A 22500-nucleotide genomic window follows, 5' to 3' on the forward strand; every position below is an offset into this window, starting at 1 on the left:
CTTTCCACTACGCAGTTGGCGACTGCATTGCTGAGACATGTATTCTTACGTATAAATCTTCGTTCAAACAACAGAATAAAGACCCTCTAGGTTTACAAGTAACCAAACAGACAATGCAACTGGTCGGCATGTCAAATTTCAGCTTGTTCCATTGGGCCCATGACTGACAAATCACAGAGGAAGGAAAAGAACTTCCCAAGCCAATGTGTGGCTTTCTAATCCACCTTCCCCTCCTGAGGGTGGAAGGGGGGGAAAGGGGGGGGGAGGCGCTGTGTAGCCAAACAAACATGACAGAGAACCCCTAGTCCAGTCACGAGGGACGTCCGAGTGAGCCCACCCCTTCTCAGAGTGACAGCGGACAGAGTGTACACATCAGCACCACTCGTACCCTGTCGCTGAGTCAGACATCCCTCTGGAGAACGGCCAAGTGAAGAGAACAGGGCTCTACACGTGACAGCTTGAAGGGGAAAAAAAGGCAGCAGACAGCAGCCAGATATTCCTGCTTTGATGGTCTCTGGCCGGATAATCACCCTGGTAACGAAGACGCGTATGTCAACGATCGTTTTTCGAGAGCTCTTTATCCTATGCTTTTACTGGATGACAAATAGGTGGAACAGACGAGAGAGTAGGGGGCAGAGAGAGAGAGGGGGGGGAATAGGGGGCAGAGAGAGAGAGAAAAGGGAGGGGACGGTAAGGAAAAGGATGGTTGAGAAAGGGGTAGAGAAAAGGGGGGGGGGAGATACTGGAAGAAGGGAGACTCAGAATCTAAAACTTTATTATTCAACAGAGAGACCAATGGACATACAGCATAGACAAAAGAGTCTCTGTCTTCCCTTACTGTGTACGTCAAATAGCAATTCAGTGATTTCAGACTGATGATACAGCGACATATTTAAAGAAGATAGACTACTTGCTGCTAACCTAAACATCCGAGCATGTACATACAATGAGGGCATTATGGGATATACTTATCCATTGTGTTTGAAGACACACAGGCTCAACGACAAAACTAAAAAGGTCACAGGAAAGCTGATTGAAGTCAGAGCAGCACCAATCCATCAAATCAATGGGGGAATGGCACCACTTCCGGACAATGATTGCAATATAGGATAGCCAAGCATTCCCAGAGTTTAAGGCAGCGATCTATCAAACCAGTAGACAATGGCCATTTCCGCTGTCGTGTGATCGTCACTTCCTAAATGTAATCATCATTTCCTGCACGTGCGCCTCCCTGGAGAGGAGGGGTAGAAAGGAGCATGTATCGTATCTCCACTTGTTTTGCCTCATCATTAACTGATTGGGCATTTCTTCTTCTTCTTCGGTGCTCATCTTCTACTGGGAGTGTTTGCATGTGGCCATTTCTCCCCATCATCTAGACAGCCACATTCTGTTTTCATGGAAATATCACATGCTATCAATATTCATGTTTCAATACCCACCACATGACACTAAACCCCCAGTGAGATCACAATTCTTTTAACTTGAGTGAATACTGTACTGATCTTCTGCATGCTGTACATACGAAGTGGATTAAACAACTAGTAGATCTGCACATCATGTTCGCGTGTGAGACTGTGAAAATGATCTCCAGCCTCAACCCAATTTTTCATCTGAAGTCAAAAATCCACTTAGACTCTGTGATTTCACAGTCTTCCAGAATCCAACAATAGTTACCCCTTTTTGCCATTTACAATCTATATTCTGTTCATGCTCACATTCTTCATGCAATCACATTTACATTGTCTACGCTATTCCAAGGTAACGTCAGTGATTAACACGTGCATTTTTCATCGTCAGCAAACACATTTTCATAAACAAGACAATATTTCTGTCTGCTGCATGTGGGTGTGATTCATGATCCACTGCAATTGGAAAAAAAGAACAGAGAAAATCATCACAGACAAAAAACCAAGAGGAAATCAGTTTGTTACAGACAATACCTAGAGAATACCAGAACAACGCAGACAAAACATACAGAAAATCAGAACAGCCCGAACCTGTCCACTACACCCTGTCACTCACAAGGGGAGGTGTCTAGCCAAACAGACATGACAGAGAACCCTTAGTCCAGTCACCAGGGACATCCGAGTGAGCCCGTCCCCTCACAAAGTGGCAGCGGACAGAGAGTCTGCACATCAGCACCACTCGTACCCTGTCGCTGAGCTAGACATCCCTCCGGAGAACGGCCAAGTGAAGAGAACAGGGCTCTACACGTGACAGCTTGGAGGGGAAAAAAGGGCAGCAGACAGCAGCCAGATATTTTCTGCTTTGATGGTCTCTGGCCAGATAATCACCCTGGTAACGAAGATGCGACTGTCAACGATCGTTTTTTTCGAGAGCTCTTTATCCTGTGCTTTTACTGGATGACAAGACAAGGAAGAGATGGAATAGGAGAGAGAGAGAGAGAGAGAGAGAGAGAGAGAGAGAGAGAGACAGAGACAGAGACAGAGACAGAGACAGAGAGACACAGAGAGAGAGACAGAGACAGACAGACAGAGGTTGGGAGAGGGTCGGGCGAGGCATGTAGACCTGTACCTTGCAGGTATAAGAGTCTGTTGGAAATAATATTTACGTTCATATTCTATACGTATGAGCTAATTCTTATGCAATCGTTAAAACAACAACAACAAAAATGTTCCCGATACAATGTACATAGAACTTTTTACATAACCCCTCAACTTACTGCTATCAAAACATAACAATGGGGAAAAAAATTAATGGCAAGAGAAAAAAAGGGATGAAAGTGCAAGAAAACAGAAAAAAAAGGAAAATGATGAGCAACCCATGTCTGTTCACTCCATCAAAGCAGTGACAAGAGCGAATGGACAGGTCCTTCTGGAAAACGATGACAAAGCATTGTCTGCATGTGATGTGGTTGCTGCTATCTCCTCGTCAGGATCCAGACTGGCTCCCACACGAAGACTGAAGTTGTGGAGTGAAAGCCGTAAAATGGTTGCTATCGATCGAGTTCCAGCTTTGACCAGTGAATCGGTTCGTTATTGACTGACAGGGAATCAGACCAGGCAGCACAAGTTCTCTCTAAGATTCACATAAACAAGAGAGGATCATATTCATCAAAAATTGCATGTTCAGGGGATTAGCAACCAAGTATACCTTCATAAATTGGGGGAGAGAGAGAGAGAGAGGGAGAGAGAAAGGGAGAGAATAAGATTTTGACACAGAAAGAGAAAGAAAGGTAGAAAAGGTAGAGATGGGGGAAAGATAAAGAACGAAAGAAAGATATATATATATATATATATAATATATATATATATATATATATATATAGAGAGAGAGAGAGAGAGAGAGAGAGAGAGGCCTAGACCACATTAATAAAAGTAAAAAAAATGAACCCAGCTCTTCGTTTCTCTATCAAAAGATATAAAGCAAAACAAAAATAAAATAGCTTGCAAGACTGAGCGGTGGTATTGACTAGCTGGCATTATTGCCCCACATCATCACTACACGTTGTCCATGAGCGGAGGAATAAATCACAATCAGCTCAGGATCGTGTGGAACTGTTTATCGTCCATCTGACAAGAGAGATACACAGTTCTAGTGATCATTCCGCCGGTCGTTGGGCGATAGCCAGTCGCCGCAAAGTTTGATGACATGCTTTGCACGCACACGAACGGCTGGGACAAGCCCTTTCCCGAAAACGATGATGAAGCGCTTTGGTTCGTGAATAAACGCAGGAGCTATTGTTACTTTGTGGGTCCCCTCAGGTTTTCAAAATGATGCCGGCACGGGCTAGGTTGCAAAAGCGATCTAAGTGTCTGTCTCTGTTTCTGTCACTCTCTCTCTCTCTCTCCCTCTGTGTGTGTGTGTGTGTGTGTGTGTGTGTGTGTCTGTCTGTCTGTCTGTCCCTGTCTCTCTGTCTGCCTCTAACTCCCCATGTATGAATGAATGAATGAGTGAATCTTTATTTTCCAACGGTGAAGATATTAGCACTTTGGCCGACTTACACATCTGCCGTTGTTCTAAGAGACACACAAACATGTACGCATATAAATGTAGTTAATACTTAATACATGTATAATGTACGAGTATAACACAGCGTCAAACTGAGAGACACAACATTGCTCACATCTGTACGGAACGGAAGCGAGTAACACACACACACACACACACCAAGGGAAAAACAGTGTATGCGTCTATGTGTGTATCTCTGCCTGCCTCTCTCCCTCCCACAATCTCTCTACGTCTGTGTCTCTGTATCTGTCTATATCTCTGTCTCTCTGACTCTGACTGTCTGCATGTCTCTGTCTCTCTCTGTCTGTTTGTCTCTCTCTCTCTCCATCCACCTTCTCAGTCCTTCACTCGCATTGTAGCAGTGATTCCTGGGTAAACCAGAAAAGTTTTTTTCCACACAACCCAGCCTTTTTTTCTCATCATGTTCCTTCGTATTGGAAAGGAAAAGAAAGAGAGAAGGAGAGATAAAAAGGAGGGGAGAGAGAAGAAAGGGAGAGTGGGGAAAAGAGAGAAACACACACACACACACACACACACACACACACACACACACACAATGTTGGAAGGGGGTGAAGAGGGGTAGCAAGAGATAAAGGGACAGAGAGTGAGGGGTGAGGGGGAGGAAGAGATAGGGAGATATGATGAAGAGTGAGGGGGAAGAAAGAGGGTGGAGGGAAAAAGAGAGGAAATGAGACAGACAGACAGACAGGCAGGCAGACGAACAGACTGAGAGGAGCAGTGGAGAGATGGGGGTAGGAAGAAGGGAAAGATGGGGCTGGTATTCGTGTGGATTTTTCTTGCGTGTGTCCGTGTGCGTGCCATGTGCGTAAGACACGTACAAACAGTGAGAAGAGTAATGATGATTTATTATTTACGTGTTATCAAAACAACGTGGGGGGAGGGGGGGGGGGGGGCAGACGCTATTTCCGGTATGTGTGTGGACGTCATTTCCGTCGTGTGGTTCGGTTACTATTTTGCGAGAAAGTTAAGAAATGTGTCTTTCTCTCGCTCTCTCTCTCACACACAACAAAGTGACTATTTCTCACAACACCTTCACACAATTTCGCAAGAAATAACGGTATACTTTAGCCACGGCTATCCAGCCTGATCATTGGTACTCAATCTTCGAACCAGAAACGTCTCGATGGAAGGGGGTGAGGGGTGGGGAAGAGGGGTTGTGGGTAGTGGTGGTTGGGAGGGGGGGGGGGACAGGGGGTCGTTGACAATGAACAAAACCCTCCCGGAGGACTGTTTGTCCCTCCAGACACGCTACATTTTTCACGTGTCAAGATAACTGCTGGCAGTCAGTGTATACATAGCACGTACATCGGATCACTTGTTACAGATACAAAGTGGTGAGAGGATATGGGAACCAGTAATAGTAGTAGTACAGTGGGCTGTTCGCAAACAAGGAAGACTTCGCGAATTAACACCGCTGACAGCTTCCTTTTCTGAAGGTAATTTGATAACGACGAGATAGAACCCCGAACGCTCTTTCCCCCCCCCCTTTTCTTTCGATCTTTTTGTTTACAGTGCAATGTCCTGAATTGAGCAGAGCACACCTATACCCCATAGCCATCCCCCCAATCTCCCCCCACTCCGCCCCGCACCAGTGGTATATCTTCTTAAGACCCATGCGAGTTTTCCTGACAAGGCAGTACGTGTGTGTGTGTGTGTGTGTGTGTGTGTGTGTGTGTGTGTGTGTGTACGTGCGTACGTGCGTGTGTGTGTGTTTGTGTGCGTGTGCGTGTACGTTGTGTGTACATGTGTTTGTGTGTACGTGCGTGTGTCTGTGTGTATGTACGTTGTGTGCATGTGTGTGTGTGTGTGTGTGTGTGTGTGTGTGTGCGTGCGTGCGTGCGTGTATGTGTGTACGTTGTGTGTACGTGTGTGTTGTGTGCACGCCGGCGCGCGCGCTCGCGTGTATGTGTGTGTCAGCGAAATATATATATATATATATATATATATATATATATATATCACTTAAATAAACCTCAAGATTGTTAGGTTAACAGCAAGGTGCCATCTGTCTGGCGCCCAAGTCATGAGGAGCCTGTTAATCTCTGGCCACGAGGAGGATTCCATCTACAGACTGGTACACAGAGAAAGTGGGGAGGGAGGGAGGGAGGGAGGAAGGGGAGGAGGACTCGTACCAGCGAGGCCCAAGAACAAAGACTGTACGTACAATCTTCGTGTCACTTTGCCGATTTATCATCATCCATGATCAATAACCACACAAGCTGGAACGTGGTGGTCACTGTGTGAATGCTTTCAACGATGCTGGCACCGCCTTCAATTACTGCCCTGAAAGTTATAAAACTGTGAACAGAATTAAGCGAGAGAGAGAGAGAGAGAGAGAGAGAGAGGAAACTCCTCGAGGTTTTAATCCACCTGAGTAACAAGATTTTATGCACAATTATGGGCATGTCTTTACACCCAGCTCAGGCCATGGTAAAATAATGAGAGAGAGAGAGGGGGGTGTGGGGGGGGGGAGAAACTGAAAACTGAAACCGAAACAGACACATAGACAGACAAACCGACAGGGAAAAAGACAGATACAGAGAAAGCCACAGATATATATATATATATATATATATATATATATATATATATATATATATACAGAGATACAGAGAGAGAAAGACAGAGAGAACTATGTTAAGAAAGAGAGGCAGACATACGAAAACAACCTGAAGACTGGGTATGAGACTGCTTGAGCAATGGATAGCCAAATTCGGTGTTTGTGACTTCAGCTATATAAAACAAGGGCCCTTCTCCCTCGCACAGACACGAGTCACCAGCCGGACGGGCACTTAAGGGTGGAAATTATGATGAATCGTGGGCACAGAAGAGAACGGAGGGGCCAAGGTCTGTGGAATCCCATCGTTCTGTGGCTCCGACGGCCGGTTGATTTTCAGGATAACAGTACCCCGAGAACCAGAACCGGATCATCGTTGCCGCAATCGATTTTCCCAGCACTAGTATCATTAAGTAGACTGATGAATATCCCATTTCTTTTTCCTGCAGCCTGACCAAAACCATACACACAATGTTTGTTGTTGTTGTCATTTTTGCTGTTGTTGTTTTTGAAACAATGTATTCGTTTCAGAATAAAAGTGTAATTATTGACCACTTTCGTGTATCATGGTATACAGCTAAAAGAAAAAAAACGATGGCTTGGAAATAGGTTGTTTTGTTGCTGTTGTTGTTTGTTGTTGGGTTTTGTTTATACGGAGAGCTTCTTGGTGCTATAATCACATTAACCAGACTGATACCATGCCCTGTCACTCCATCAGTGCACTTGTGAGGAGACACAACAACACAAACATGCACGCACGCACACACACACGCACACAAACCCTATGACCCTCCCTAGTCCCCCCCTGCCCCCCCCCCGCCCCCCCCCCCCCCGCCCCCCCCCCTCACACCTTCACCTTCACCTTCACCTCACCTTCACCTCTCCCATAGTCTGGGTTCAGACCGTTGGGGCACCGCTGCTGACCTGGCCACCACCCCTCTCCACTCTTCACGGTTTTCTGATTTCCTCAGGGCGTCACCGAGCGTCAAGCCTGTCCACCCCCGGATGTTGTCTTCCCATCTCTTCTTCTGCCGTCCTCTCCTTCTGCCTCCTTGTACGGTGCCTTGCAGGAACGTTTTGGCAAGACCAGATGATCGGGAGATGTGTCCATACCACCTAAGTTTGCGTTTTTTCACTATGGACAGAAGGTCTTCGTAGGGTCCAATACTTTGCTTGAGTCTGTTCTTCACTTCCGTGTTAGTGATGTGGTCTCTGTAGGAGATGCCAAGTAGTCTACGAAAGCATCTCATCTCGACAGCTTGGATTCTTCTCTCGATGTCTGCAGTCAGGGTCCAAGTCTCGCAGGCGTAGAGCAATATTGATATAACCAGGGAACGCATCAGTCTGATTTTTGAGCTGAGAGCGATGTTTTTGTTGTTCCAGATGGTGTTCAGCTTGTTGAGTGCCATTGTTGTTTGGGCAATTCTCGAGAGTACTTCTGGTTTAGATCCTTCATCTGACATGATTGCTCCCAGATATTTGAAGCTGTGGACTGTTTTAAGCTTTTCGTCGTTGACTTTGATGTCAATGCTGATGCCGTTGGTGTTGTTAGTCATCAGTTTGGTTTTCTCCGCACTGATTTGCATTCCATACGATGTGGAGGCTTTGTCTAGATGTTTGACCAGGCTTGCCAGTTCTTCTTCTTTTCCAGCCAGTCCATCAATGTCGTCGGCAAAACGTAGGTTTGTGATTGTTCTGCCGCCTATGCTGACTGTTCCTACATGCTCTTCCAGTGCGTCAGTCATTATTCTTTCTAAGAAGATGTTGAAGAGTGTTGGGGAGAGTAGACAGCCTTGTCTCACTCCGACTGTGGTTCTGAACCAGTCCCCGATGCTATTGTTGAGGTAGACGGCGCTGGTGGCTTTGTCATAGAGGTGCTGTATCAGTCTGATCAGGTTGGCGTTGATGTTGTACAGATTCATGGTAGCCCACAAAGCTGCATGCCAGACCCTGTCAAATGCCTTCTTAAAATCAATGAAGACGTGGTAGAGGTCTTGTTGGTGTTGATGGTACCTCTCACATAGCAACCTCAAGTTGAAGATTTGTTCAGTTGTGCTCCTTCCTGGTCTGAAACCTGCCTGTTCTTCAGCAATGATGTTTTCTGCTTGTGGTTTCAGTCTGTTAAGCAGGATCTTCAACATGACTTTGCTGGGATGACTAATCAGGCTGATGGTGCGGTAGTTTTGACACTGCTGGAGATTGCCCTTTTTGGGGAGGGTGATGATCAGTGATTGTGTCCACGGTGTGGGCCATTCCCCTGTTTGCCATATCTTGTTGCAGATTTTCATTAGCACATCTATCATAACTTCACCCCCTGCTTGGACCAGTTCTGATGGGATGTTGTCCACTCCTGCCGATTTCCCTTTTTTCAGCGATGCTATTGCTGCCTCTATTTCTTCACGGAGTATGGGGTGATTACTGTTATCAGTGGCTGGTGGAACATTCAGTATTGCTGGATCACCTGTGGTCTGTATGTTGTATAGCTCTGAGCAGTATTCTGTCCATCGCTTTAGGATGTCTTGTTCTTCTGTTAGACATTTTCCATCCTTGGTCTGGATGTTGGACATAGTTCTACCTTGCCTTGTGTTGGTAAGTTCTTTCACAACTTGGTAGGCTTTCTTGCTGTTGTTTCTTGTCAGGTTTTCCTCTATGTCCTGGCATTTTCCTTCAATCCAATTCTCCCTTGCCTTCTTCATGCTTCTCTTGATTTCGGTGTTAACTGCTTTGTACTGTTTTGCCCCTTCTTCTTCATTCTTTTTCTTTTTCAGGTCTCTACGTTTGTCACACAGCTGTAGCCCCCCACACACACACACACACAAACACGCACGCATTCACACTAACCCTATGAAACCCACCACCCACCACAATTATGTGTGTGTGTGTGTGCGTGTGTATATATGCGTTTCTGTGTCTGTGTGTGGACGCCATTTCCGGTGTGTGGGCCCCCCGTCTCTTAGGATAATGTGAGAGAGAAAGGACTATTTCTCACCAATGCTGTTTCTCAAAACAGCTCCCACTGACGTTGCGATGGACATTGACATACTTACCTCACGACTATCCACAACCTGATCCAGTAGTGCTCAATCTCCCCAACCAGAATGACTTGGAGTTTGGAGTGGAGGGGCGGGGGGCAGGGGAGGGGGTGAATGGTTCGCAATGAATAAAAGCCTCCCCATGACAGCAAACGGCTTTCTTTCTGTCCGTTCCAGACGCCCCATTTTTCAGAGTCAGGATAATTGCACTCCCAGACTATGGACACTCTGACCTGTATACTACGGTCAATAGGCGGCCTACTCGAGGCGCCATAGTAGAATCGACGTGGCTTTGGACTTCTGGAGCCAGTTGCATTGCTTGGTTCTAACGTTTTGACAGTTACACGTGACTAAATGCCTACGTTGACCGAACTACGCCATTGGTCAGTTCCATACCACACACAGTTAGTAGCGGGTTACGACCATACTCGGCTCTTCCGTCCGAGCAATGCAACTGGCTGCTGAACCAGTGTTCACCAGTGATCAGAGTCCGACACCCCAGTTTCGGCATGGTGTTGTGCCCTTGGGAAAGGGACTTTACTCTGATTTTCCTCACTTCACCGGTCAAATTTGAATGGGCACCTGAAAAAATTATTCCGTTGGGGAAGGTTAGCCTAACTAGAACGGCGGATGGGCAAGACTGGGTCCCGCCGTCCTATGCCGCGCCCTAGACACAGTGGACATGTTTTCACTGCTTGTCCCCCCCATTGGCCGAAAAAGGCTATGGGACCTTTAACCTCGGCAGTCAACACATCACAACTCTTGCTCACGCTATGTGGAGCCAAGCCCAGAACCAAGAAGCCCTGCAAGAAGTGGAGTGATGACCTAGAGGTGACGCGTCCGCCTAGGAAGCGAGAGAATCTGGAAGCGCACTGGTTTGAATCACGGTACAGTCGCCAATACCCCCCCCCCCCCCCCCCACTAGACCCTGAGTGGTGGTCTGGACGCTAGTCATTCGGCTGAGACGATAAACCGAACTTTGCGCACGTAAAAGAACCCACGGCAACAAATGGGTTGTCTCTGGCAAAATTCTGTAGAAAAATCAACTTCAATGGGAAAAACAAATAAAACTGCACGCACGAAAAAATACAAAAAAAAAAAACTTTTAAAAAATGAGTGGCGCCTTCATTGTAGCGATGTGCTCTCCCTAGGTAGAGCAGCCTGAATTTCACACAGAGAAATCTGTTGTGACAAAAAAGAGAAATACAATACAATACAATAACACCATGAACTAACAAACACGTCCACATATTTCTGAACATCAATAACATGTTTGACTTTTCTGTGTTTAGTTCCGTTTCCGGGTTTGTTTAGTCCGTGAACGTTTGCAGTTTTATTTATAAAAAGATTGATTCTTTTCCATCGTGTGTCAAACAAAGTGGGAAATAAAATGAAGACTGGTGGACCCTCCAAAATGACAAAAGCTAGTGTCCTGATCACCAATGATCCCTCTCTCTCTCTCTCTCTCTCTGTCTTTCTCTCTCCCTCCCTCCCCCCTCTCTCTCTGTCACACACACACACACACACACACTCTCTCTCTCTCTCTCTCTCTCTCTCTCTTTCTCTCAATTATACATTCTCTGTCTGTGTCTCTCTGTCTGCCTGTCTGTCTGTCTCTCTCTCTCTCTCTCTCTCTCTCTCTCTCTCTCTCTGTCACACACGCACACACTCTCTCTCTCTCTCTCTCACACTTACACATACTCTCTCTCTCTCTCTCTCTCTCTCTCTCTCTCTCTCTCTCTTCTGAAGACGGATGAGACTGATTTACTCACCACTATCACAGGAGAGGGTCCATTTCCTTCAGTAGTTAAACGGTCAAACGGTCAGGGCTGGTGAACTGTGGGAGGTCACCTCGTCACTCGGACGACAAAAGGCCCTGCAGACAATGCCGTGGGCAGTGGTTCTGGTACACCCTTCCTGTTTCGTTGTGACATGTACCACCACCGCTAATACCACCACTACCTCCACCACACTGCCGTCACTACCACCTCCAGTGGTCTATAATATGTGCTGTTCTTTGTACTGCCAGAAAAAACAACAAAAAACGATGCGTTGTATTTCTGATGATTTGGGTATGTTCCTGATTTTTGAAGGCTGTACTACTGATAGCCAGATTCTGGGCATGTATGCACCACCACCACCACCACCACCACTACTACTACTATTACTACTACTGCTGTCGCTGATGCTGCTCCTGCTACTACTACTGCTGCTACTGCTGTTGTTTTTGTTGCTGCTGCTCCCACTTTAACTACTACTACTACTACTACTACTACTACTACTACTACTACATGTAAGAAGAAGAAAGATGAGAGGGAAGGGGTATGAAAAAGTAGTATTTAAACTTATTTCCACCATCCATTTCTTTTAAATCGTTTGTTTATCCATTCAATATTGTTGTTGTTTTCTTGTGCGATCAACGACATGAACTGACCAAAGCTGAAGGTTCGTACCACCTGTGTGAATGCCTGATTATCAAGAAACCTTCCTTTAATTAAACAATGAACTGGGCACAAGATAAGGCGCCTAGCGAAGCCTTGGCGTCCAGTCTACTCTCCCACAACAATTCCATTCAGATTGAATCAGCGCCCAGCTGACCTCGCAGGGCCATTATAACCAAGGCTGGTAAGATATGAAAAAAAGCTTTGTATTTGTTTTTTTATTATAGTGCAGTGGTATTTTGGAATTTGAATAAATACATTTATTATTATTTTTTTGTTGAAATGAGTAAAAATTCCTTGACAATTTTATTTTCAAATGAGTGTATATTCATTCTTTTAGTAGTACTATACAAACCACCGCACTGTAACAAAGATAAATACATAAAGAAAGAAAGTACCAAGTTTGAACATGCTATCTTTTAAAGTTTTTGAGCATAAGCATTTTGAAAAATGGTATTACGAGGACAAAACACAAAACCGAGAAAACAGGAAAAGAAAGAGATGTGCTTGTACTCACAAGAAATCACACATGTTGATGCTGTTTGAAGCTTTATTTAAGTGAATATAGTAGTACCCAGGTGAAACGGACTATAAAGATTAGATGTTGAAGAAGCAAATTATTTCAAAAAACGAAAATCACAAAAAATCATGATTTTGGTCAAAATTTCACTACCGTGTCTGGCCTTTTAAATAATTAAATAAGGACCTTAGAAAGCAGGAAATGAAGCCACACTTATATCCCTACCATCTCTGCCATCGCAGTCCTAATTGGTAAGGGGCACCAACAACAGTAGCCCATCTGGTATTTCGAAAAGGACAATCTTTGGAACTAAAAAAAAAGTAACATTTCCTCTAAAAGATCGAAGATGTACTACCCAGGCAAGTGTAATATTTCACGAAAAGCACCTTGGAACCTTGAACAAAAAAACTAGGCTGATACAGACAAGGCTACTTAAATAACAAGACTCGCTTTGACAAACGAGGTAGTTTACACAGTTCAAGATATCCCAGTAGAGATATAGCTTACTATCATATACTGATTCAGGGTACGGGACAGTAACACTAAGTGAAAGAAAGAGGAATAGACAGAGACAGACAAGCAGACAGCACAGATTTGTAGGCAGGCAGTGGACGGTTTCATGAAAACGAGATCTACCCTTGACGGTCTGCGAATACTTTATATCCACCAATTTACAACAATGGGCAACTGCCATCATCATCATCATCATCATCATCATCACCACCTTCATCACCATGGTCATAATTATCATTTTCTCATAATCCACATCACGCGACAGGTCAACATAAATATGCACACACTGCTGAGATTTCTGTTGAAATAGAAGGGGGAAAAGTTGAAAAAAAACTTCTCCCCCTCCCCTCCTACACAGCACGATAGCCTTCAAAATGAAATGACACCTCACACTTTGACAAGAACTGATAAAGAATAACAACACCAAAACATCAAACTGGCAACTACACAGAAACAAACGTCCTTGTTATCCCAGTACCATAGTTTTAAAACGAGGGCATTAGAGCACCAATACACACAAATTGTCTTGTCTTGTTATACCCTTAACTATTCTCATGAACCCCACCTTTATTTCCTTTTCTTTTCTTTTTTTCTTTTTTTTGTGTGTGTTTCAGTCTCCCTCGTCCATCATTGCTTAATCTCTCAGTCCAATACTGTTTAAGATGGCCAAATCAAAGGGTACGTTTTACAAATCACTCAATACGGGGTATGTTATATATCTCTACATCATCAGATCATCAGATGCCATCACGACACACGATCAAGGTCATTACAACTTTTTGCGACAGCTGGTTGGAATGGGAAGTTAGAAAAGATGGCGTCCATTATTGCGTTGCGTTTACGACAGTCTGACGTCGTTCTTTTTGACGTGTGCTCTATAAAGTATCACACGTAAAAAAATAAAATAAAAAAAAGTCCTCTGTGTGTGTGTGTGTGTGTGTGTGTGTGTGTGTGTGTGTGTGTGTGTTAATTAATCTGGTCTTAAATCAGCATGAAAAAAACCCCAACAAAAACAGGTGCAACAAATAATAGTATATATATCGAAACAGCTTTTAAAACTTACATGTGTCTGTCATACAAAACAACTATTAGCAATATTTACAATTGGAAAACAAGTCATTTTGCTAAATTTCTTCTTTTTTTTCTATCATTCTAGGTATGTAAATCAGACATTTCTTTTCAAAGAAGTTGCTGACGGATTTGGAAAGACTGAACATTCTAATTTGATCGGATCTCAACTTTTCTTGCTGTCAGCCCAGCCGACCACCCAAGGCCCAATCTGGGTTATGTATGATGCATGACAGTCAGTCGTGTCCGACGATGACCAGGAGCAGCAGAGGAGGTAACTGCTGCCCCAACTCTCTGGGCAAGAATTTGGTAATAGTGGAGAGTGTCTTACCCAAGTTACATCCCCAATCTCACGGCAAAGAGGATTTTAGGACAGTCGGCTGCTACACTGAGAATAAGTGCAATCTTGCCAGGATCCTAATTCGAGAGTCAATAGTCCTTCACTAAAGACTCGGCTGAAAATGACTCCCCAATGCAATGGAGAAACCATTTATCATAATTATAGCTCTCACTTTGCTGTTGGCCCAAATGTAAGCCAATTTCAACTTGTGATATAAGCTAAGTATAATGACAGCAACATGTCCTTTTTTTTTTATTTTTTTTTTACTATCAATCAGAGTTAAAAACACTAAGTCCGATGGAGCTTTAAAAAAAAACGAAAAAGAAAACTAGGCACATGTACAGTACATGTCCTTGCTCCAAAACCTTGACTATGCCTCTTACGTCGACCATCCCGTCAATTTTCAGCAAAGGAATAAGAATGAAAACAACAACAACAAAAACCGAATATAAACGTCATCACACTTTAAAAAAAAATCATTTCAATAACAGGCATATCAAACAAAAAATGCTAACTCACACTTCCTAAGTAGAACAACAACAACAACAACAAAAGTCTAAAAATTTATATATATATATATATATATATATATATATATATATATATATATATATATAAACATACAGTAAGAATGTCCAATTATCAAGTCCAGAAAAAAGACCAAAATACCAATGACTTTATTGAAAAAGTAAAACAAAAAAAGAAACAACAAAGCTGAACGGACCAGCAAGACAGATAATGAGAAAGGGGGTTGGGGCAGAAACAAAAGGAAAAGGCAAAAAAAAAATAAAATAAAATAAAGAGTGAAAGAGGAAATTTCTTGAACAGAATTTCCAGCAGGTGGGGTGCTATTCACGCTTAAAAAAATGTTTAAAAAAAACCCTCCAAGTAACCCCACTGAGGCAAAAAACTATAACGTGGTACGCTGCTTCACGATACTGTTTCAGGATATACTGATGTCTAAGGTTGTGTACATATTTGAGATAATCACTTACATTCTGGAATTCATCGCCCACAATTTCATCAATAATTATTGCAGTTGCTATACGACGGTCACTCTTGTTTGAGATAATGATACTAGAATCTATCGCCCAATTCCATTCATAATTAGTCGCAGACTCCATATAACAGTAACTTTTGTTTAAGATAATAAGACGACAACCACCATCACAACCACAACCACCGATAAGACCAAACCAAACAACCAATCAACCAACCAAACAAACCATCAAAAACAAAAAGAAAATATTTGTCGAGTTCAGTTAGCACCCAGCAAGCAGCCCAAACATACGAACTATCTGTTTCACCAGAATTATCCGCTAACCCTGATCACCAAGGAAACGTCACGTCCAAGGGGGGATCATCCTTTCGTTTACGACACTCTGAGGTCATTTTTTGTGTGTGTGAACTTCTTCTTTTTGGATGCTGTTCGCAAATATTTCGTGATCTCTTCCTTCCCTGCAGCGCTCAGCATTTTAACCTTTAAAACAATCTTTTAAAAATCTGAAAGTGAAAAGAGTACGTTGGGGTGATTGGAGGAGAGGAGTGTGTGGGGTGGTGGGGTGGGGGGCTGGAATAAAGAAAGGAGAAGGAAGTGAGGGAGAAAAGCGAAATAATACGATCTCAATTCTGTTTTTATCACACACACACACATACACACACACGCACACACACACACACACGCACACGCACACGCACACACACACGCACACACACACGCACACGCACACACACACATAAACACAAAAACAAGAAGAAAAAGAAATACATGCGCACGCAGGCACACACACACACACGCACGCACGCACGCAAGCACGCGCGCGCGCACACACACACACAAAAAAAAACAAGAAGAAAAAGGAACACATCCGCAGGCAGGCAGGCAGGCAGGCAGGCACACACACACACACACACACACACACACACACACACACACACACAACACACACCAAAAAAAAACAAACTTCGACACACACACACACACACACACACACACACACACACACCAAAAAAAAAAACTTACACACACACACACACACACACACACACACACACACACACACACACAGACACACACACAGACACACACACACACACACACACCACACACACACACGTCCGCACCATACACAAGGAAAAGAACTGCTGCTCAATCAATGAAATAAAACTCAGGGATTTCCAGTGCTCTGGACCATCGATGAACTGAACACAAGTGTGTGTGCATGCATGCGTGCGTGCGTGCGTGCGTGCGTGTGCGTGTGCGTGCAATGGATGAGGAAGAATGAGGGATGGGTAAGAGAGTCTAAAGGGCGGGGTGTAGGGCTGGGGGTAAGAGGATGGAGAAGTGAAGTGTACAAAGAGAACGCCCCTCAACAAACTCTTCAAGGAGAAGACGGACCTGGACAACACTGAGCACTGACGTCAACGCTAGAAGCACACGCAAACAAAAAAAAAAAAAAAAAAAAAAAAAAAAAAAAAAAAATCTCAGCCATCTAATGTCCGCCTCTCCTCCAAAGCCCTCCCTTTTCTCTAAAACAGAACAGCACTTCAAAAGTCTGTTGTGCACGCGAAATCTGATGGCCCAAAGTGTCTGGTTTACCACCAAGTTTGTTGACAACTTTGCTGTCAAAAAACTCTCGAAAGTAGGGGTTTGTTTTTCTCTTAACGAGAGAGAGAGAGAGAGAGCGACAGACAGAGAGGGTGAGAGACAGAGGGGGGGGGGGGGAGAGAGAGAGAGAGATTCAGACAGACAGACAGGGCCAGGCAGAGACAGACACAAAGAGAGATGGAGGGGGGTGGGGGGGAGAGCAGAGAAAGAGACAAGACAGAAAGTCAAACTGACTGACAGACAGACAGACTGGCAGACACACTGTTAGATAGACAGAGAGACAGACAGAAGCAGACAGATGGACGGATAGAGAGAAGGAGAGAGAGAAAAAAAAGAGAGACAGACAGGTGGACCGAGTAAGAGACAGAGAGAGAAACAGAGTGAGACACAAAGACATATATGTCTGTATATATATGATTTTTTTGAAGAAAAGAACCGGAAATCGGGAATTCTGGATGTGAATGCTTCAGAGATTGCTCCGGTTATAAAAAATTGTCCCAACTTGATCCTATCACTGACCCAATGAATATGTGACTGATTTGATCCTATCACTGACCCAATGAATATGTGACTGATTTGCTTGAGAGATAAAAAGAGATGGGCAGAAATATTGATGCCGAGAAGTGAGGGACAACGAGACAGACAGATAAGAGAGAGTCAAAATGAAAGAACAGCCGACAAACGGACAGAGAGAGAGAGAAAAAGAAGGAGGGGGAGGGGGGTTGAAAGGACCGAGAATTACAAAGAAAGAGACACAGAAAAAGGCAGAGATAGAGACAGAAAGAGCGACAGAGATTAACAGTGACAGAGGTAAACACAGAGAGAGAGAGAGAGAGAGAGAGAGAGAGAGAGAGAGAGAGAGAGAGAAAGAGAGAGAGAAAGAGATGTTTTAAAAGGCAGCAACAGGAAAAAAGGGAAATCGAATTTGTATTCCTTAAAGTTCGATTTAATTTTTCTTTTGAATCTTTTTTTTTTTCTACATTGATTCCGTTATTTCGCCATAGAAGATGCGGCCCATTTGCATCACAATCCATGAAATCATGCTGTTTGTTGCCCAACCGAGTAATATCAGGACTGATGCAAATCACGCAGCACGGAACAACGTAAGAAAGAAAAAGAAAAGACACACACACACACACACACACACACACACACACACACACACACACACACACACACACACAAAGAGAGAGACAGACAGACAGACAGAGAGAGGCACGCACTCACACAAGCACGCAGGCACGTTTGTCCAGAACGACAAAACTATCATTATGACCGGGTCGAAGGCACGCTGTACCTCAAAGTTAAATCGGATGTATATTTTGATCAATTAATACAAACACTACAAACTGCTGTTGTAAAAGGAAGATATCAATGTTGCAAAAGCGTCGATGATCGTTAAAAGCGTTCTTTGGAGAGGACACAGAGCGCTTTTCCATTGAGTGCGTTTGGCAAACAAAAATCATTTACATTACAAAAAAAAAATTATAAAAACAAATTTCTTACATCACAAAAACGAGGATTTGTCTAAAACGAACCTTTGCGACACTTATTAAGATTTCCATACAAATACAAATATAAGGGTTCTTTACAGCGCAAAAATGAGGATTTGCATAAAAGGATAAAATAAAGTTGATAAAAATCAAAACTATCAAGGGCACTAATAATGAGGAAGTACATAAAAATGATCTTTTATGGTTCAAGAATTATTTTTTTGCAAAGAATACATCATTTACAGAACAAAACATTCCGTAAAAAGGATTCTTTGCAACAACAACAACAAATCAGTAGTAAGCTTTGCACATGCGATTCTTTTACAGAACAAAAAATATGATTTAGATACCAACCTCTTCATTGCAGAGGCGAATCATTTGAGGGTGATGTCACTTTTTACATGTAGATGTGAATTAAAGTTTAAGCCATTTTTACTAGACCCATCATTACGCAAATTTTCACACACTCACACACACACTCATCCGCTCACTCACACTTACTTACTCACCTACTCACATATACTCACGCACACACACACACACTCGTTTACTCTCTCTCTCTCACACACACACAGAGACACTCGTCCACTCACGCTCACTCGCTCACACACACACACACACACACAATCGTTCACACACCACACACACACACACACACACACACACACTGATCACGCTACACACAAACAAGTAAAGAGATGGGGATCAAGTTGGGGGTGGGGGGGGGGAGGGAGAAGAAAAGGGTGCTTAAAAATGATGCAATCTAAAAAAACAAAACAAAAAACAACAACATTTAAATCTGAAATTAATAACATTTGACTGCTACCTCTAATGTGTCGCGTTTGTCTTTTTTTGTTTGTTTGTTTGTTTTGCTTTTTTGTTTGTTTGTTTTTACTTTCCAGGTTCTGCAATATTCTGTTTCAGAAACACAGATCTTGCCGTCTGGTCGTTCATCAATCAGTGAGAGAGAGAGAGGAGGGGGGGGGGGGAGGGAGAGAGAGGGAGACAGACAGACAGACACAGACAGACAGACACAGAGATAAAGAGATAGACTGAGGCAGAGACAAAGAAATAAAGAGAGACAGACACAAAGAGAGTCGCAGAGAGAGAGAGAGAGAGGGGAAGGAGACAGACGAAACAGAAGGGAGAGAAAGAGTGGAGAGAGACGGTGAGCGGGAAGTTCCGACTGCCCCAAATATTACGATAATAATGACGACAACTTGTCTTCTTCCGTGAATGAATAGATTACCAGTCGTCCTGCTCAATGAAAAAAACAAAAAAGAAAAAACGAAAGCCACGTGACTGGCCCAATTTCAAGAATCATCTTGACACTGTTCTCGTTCACGGAAATCGGTTGCCTGCCTTTGTTGAACAGAAAGAAAAGAATGGCGTGTAAAAAATCAGTGGGAGGGGAGGGGAGGGGGTGCGAAAGCATATCTCCGTGTCGAGAATCAATGACTGCTTGGCACGTCCTTGTGTGTGTGTGGGTGGGGAGGAGGGGAGGGGGGGGGGATAGCCTGTCCTCTCATTCTCTTCCTTCTCTGTGTGCCTGAGTACAGAATGGAGCGATGTCACGCAAAGTTCGCGGGCTGTGCGATTTTTGCACCCTGCCTGCGTTCCATTCTGGGTAAGCAGGAACTGTTCATAGTGTGGAAAAAAGCCCCGGAACAGTGGCTAATTAAAGTAAGAAGATGTGACCCTTGTCCTCCGCCGTGGTTCAAGGTATCTTTGCTTACTTGCTTGCTTGCTTGCTTGTGTTCAATTCTGGGAAGCAGGAGTTTCAGTTTCAGTGGATCAAGGAGGCGTCACTGCGTTCGGACAAATCCATATACGCTACACCACATCTGCCAAGCAGATGCCTGACCAGCAGCGTAACCCAACGCGCTTAGTCAGGCCTTGAGAAAAAAAAGAGAAAAAAAGGGTGAGTAAATAATAGATAAATACATTTAAAAAAAATTACTATAAGCAGGAATTATCAATAATAGTGTGTGGGGTGGGAGGGGGGTAGGGGTTGGGGGGGGGGGGGGGGGGGGGGGGGGGGGGGGCGTAACAATGTTTTGGTGTCCGAGGCGATACTGCACTGATCGAACAGTATTGGGAAACATTATGATCGATTTTTTTAAATCATAAATTCACTTTTATGGTGATGATCCCAACGCTAGTCTCTGCATCTGTGAATGATGAGGGTGAGGATGATGATAATGATGGTGTCTGCTCATGGTTAACGTGTTTTTTTAGAATCCCTAAGTCTTTTTTCTTTGAATGAAACTGTGGGGATAGCCGAAGTGAGGAGAATAAAAAAATAATTAACGGGATAAAATAAACAATTACCCGTGTTTCGAAATGACGACTAAAATTTAATGGAGAAAGCAAAATGGAAGGGGTGGTAGGGAGGGTGGGTATGAATAAGCTCCTCTTCTCTCTCCTTCCCCCATCTCTCTCTCTCTCTTTCTCTCTGTATCAGTCTCTCTCTCTCTCTCTCTCTCTCTCTCTCTCTCTCTCTCTCTCTTCGTTTCTTTCTTTCTTCATTTTCTTCATTTCTTTCTTTCTTCCTTCCTTTCTATCTTTCTCCATAATCATGCGTGAGTGCGCGCGCGCGTGTATCAGTGTGTGAATAAATCCCACCCAAATGAATACATGTATAAAAGTGCATGCGTTCCGTAAACGATAAATTTGATAATAACCACCTTTTCGTTAACAGGCACTGAATACATATAGGCTAATTCACCTAAAGAAATAATATAAAGGAAAAAAACTGAAGGAGGCTGCTTAATTTAAAAGGGGAAAAAGTACAGTAATGCATAGCGCTTCGACAGAGCAGCAACAACGACACCCCCCCCCCCCCCCCAGCCCCCACAAGCCCCCCCCCCCCCCCCAAAAAAAAATATATATATATATATTAATCATAATTTAAATACAATAATTACAATAATGTTTTTTTTTTTTTAATTAAAAAAAGAAGAAAAAACGCGGTCGGCTGTCGTCAGTGAAACTGATTAATGCATTGGCCAACAGCTCATGAGCTTCCTGCAGATACAACGAGTAAATAAAAGACACAAAAAAAATTAGCATATGAAAAAAAACCCAAAGCTGTTAGAAGTTAATTACTGCCGTTAGGCGGTTTTCCTTTCAGCAGCAAACCGGTGGTGCAGAGGAGAGCTTTACTTCATTGAACGCTTCACACACACACACACACACACACACACACACACACACGTGTTGTTGTTGTTGTTGTTGTCTTTCTTTCCCAATTGTAACAGGGATAACTGTTTTCAGGACACCAAACACGCATACACGCAGGCGCGCGCACGCCCGCCAGAGTTCATAAATAAGAACGCACGCACGCACTTACGTGCACACACACACACACACACACACACACACACACACACACACACAAGCAGCACAGCACAGCACAGATAAGCACACATACACGAAAGCACTCACTAGCACGCGCGCACACACAAGCACACGCATGCGCACGCACGCATACACACACAGCCACACACACACACACACACACACACACACACACACACACACGCATCCTCTTCCAATGCTCTCGTAAACAAAAGGAATAAAACTGAACATGGAATTGCTTTTTAAGGTACCCAACATCGCCAAAAGTCACAAAAATAACAAGAAAAAGAAAACAGAAAGAAACTATACGAAAAAAAGAAAGAAAAGAAAGAACGATATCGAATAAAATAAAATAAAGACTAATCTACCTGATTGCTAATGAAAGAGAGAAGAGAGAGAGGGGGGGGGAGGGGGAAGAAGAGAGAACAGAGATGAAGAAAGGAAGAAAGACGAGAAGAGAGAAATTAATAAATAAAAAGAAACAGAAGCCAACGCACCATTGCTGAAGAAAGAAAGAAAACGGAAAGAAAGAAAGAAAGAAAAGAAAAGAAACAAAGAGACAAACAAACCCAAAA

The 22500-nt window shown here is 43.6% G+C and overlaps 1 protein-coding gene across 5 annotated transcripts in view; it reads right to left on the reverse strand.

Annotated features, from left to right (window-relative positions):
• Window positions 1–22500, reverse strand: part of LOC143292726 (guanylate cyclase 32E-like) — a 419658-nt gene that overhangs the window by 135409 nt on the left and 261749 nt on the right. For 2 of the 5 annotated variants that reach the window (XM_076603255.1, XM_076603253.1), the window contains one exon: window positions 11355–11458. The exons of the other annotated variants lie outside the window; for them this stretch is intronic. The gene's annotated coding sequence lies outside the window, so the exon portion shown is untranslated. The remainder of the gene's footprint in view (window positions 1–11354; window positions 11459–22500) is intronic. 5 annotated transcript variants of the gene reach the window in all.

Source organism: Babylonia areolata, chromosome 18, assembly GCF_041734735.1.
Source record: "Babylonia areolata isolate BAREFJ2019XMU chromosome 18, ASM4173473v1, whole genome shotgun sequence".
Taxonomy (NCBI): domain Eukaryota; kingdom Metazoa; phylum Mollusca; class Gastropoda; order Neogastropoda; family Buccinidae; genus Babylonia; species Babylonia areolata.